The sequence below is a fragment of the Caenorhabditis briggsae genome (genome assembly GCF_000004555.2).
Source record: "Caenorhabditis briggsae complete genome, chrII, whole genome shotgun sequence".
Lineage (NCBI taxonomy): Eukaryota > Metazoa > Nematoda > Chromadorea > Rhabditida > Rhabditidae > Caenorhabditis > Caenorhabditis briggsae.
The window spans coordinates 3,450,035-3,451,299 of record NC_013486.2 but is presented as its reverse complement, the minus strand read 5'-3'; positions in this window follow the sequence as shown (position 1 = coordinate 3,451,299).

The window sequence follows — 1,265 nt, the reverse complement described above, 5'->3', positions numbered from 1 at the left end:
ATACAGTTTTTCAGAAATTATCATTTTGTAGAGCTCGCAGAGTTCTATCATATCTGATTTAGTTGGTATAAACTATGGCAAGGCCCGCGAAGGGTCCGGCAAAGGCCCGGTCGCAAGTATGAGAACATATTTGGGTTTTAACTTGTTTTAAAAAGTTTGACTTATAATCAACACTAACAGTTTTTTTGACAGTAATATATATATTTGCTCATATAGAGACTCACCCTATATAAGTTCACTTTCAGCTCAATTATCTCGGCTCCTATCAGAGATAACAAAAATCTGTCAACTGATAAAATATTGGTGATAATATGATAATCATTGTAACAGTTGAAAATGTTCTGATATTTTTCACAAGAATTGAGATAATTGAGTTCAAAGATGACTACTCAGTCTGGCTTTTGTCGGTGGGCTTCTATCAGAGGAATTACTTACAAAAGTTGGCTCTTTTTTAGTTTAGAGGTCCGAAAAAAAAATTCAGGTCTCAAAATAAAATAGAGGTCCCAAGAAAAGTAGAGGTCCGAAATTTGAAAAGGCACAGATGTTGGGATAGTGTAACAGAGATTGAACTGTGTGAGAAATTAAAGTTCTGGGGTCTTATTAAAAACTAAGTGTGGATGATATGTTTTATACTTCTAGTAGGCTTAGAGATGCATATTTTTTGAAAATCATCTAAGCCTGAGAGAAAGCTTATTCACGGAGGCATTACTGTTTGCCGACATTTTGATTATATTTAAATTGAGGTCCATCAGAAAGACAAAAAAGAAATTGAGCCAAGACTGTTAGTAAAAGTCACATTTCTACACTTATCATCCTATAGAGCCTTAAAACTCAAAACTCCACATTCTGGTACATTATTCCAATATCTGTGCGTTTCCAATTACGGACCTCTATTTTTTCTTGGGACATCTAAACTTTTTTGGGACTCTAATTTTTTTTTCAGACCTCTATTTTATTTTGTGACCTCATTTTTTTCGGACCTCCAAATTTTTTGGGACCTCTAAACTAGAAAAGAGCCCAAAAGTTGAGGATACTGATCTTCAAAAAACGCACTTAGTTTTGTGAAAATCTGAAATGTTGGAATTGGAACTCAAGAACAAAAATGAAGTAAAGTTCTTGTGCAAAAAAGTTGGAGTTGTGGCCGAATTTTCACACAAATTAGGCCACCGTATTTCAAGGAGAATTTTCGAAAACACAGCCGGCAAATGAGTGCTACCGTAACCCAACAATAAATATTTTCGCAAAATTGTGAGAATTCCACCACA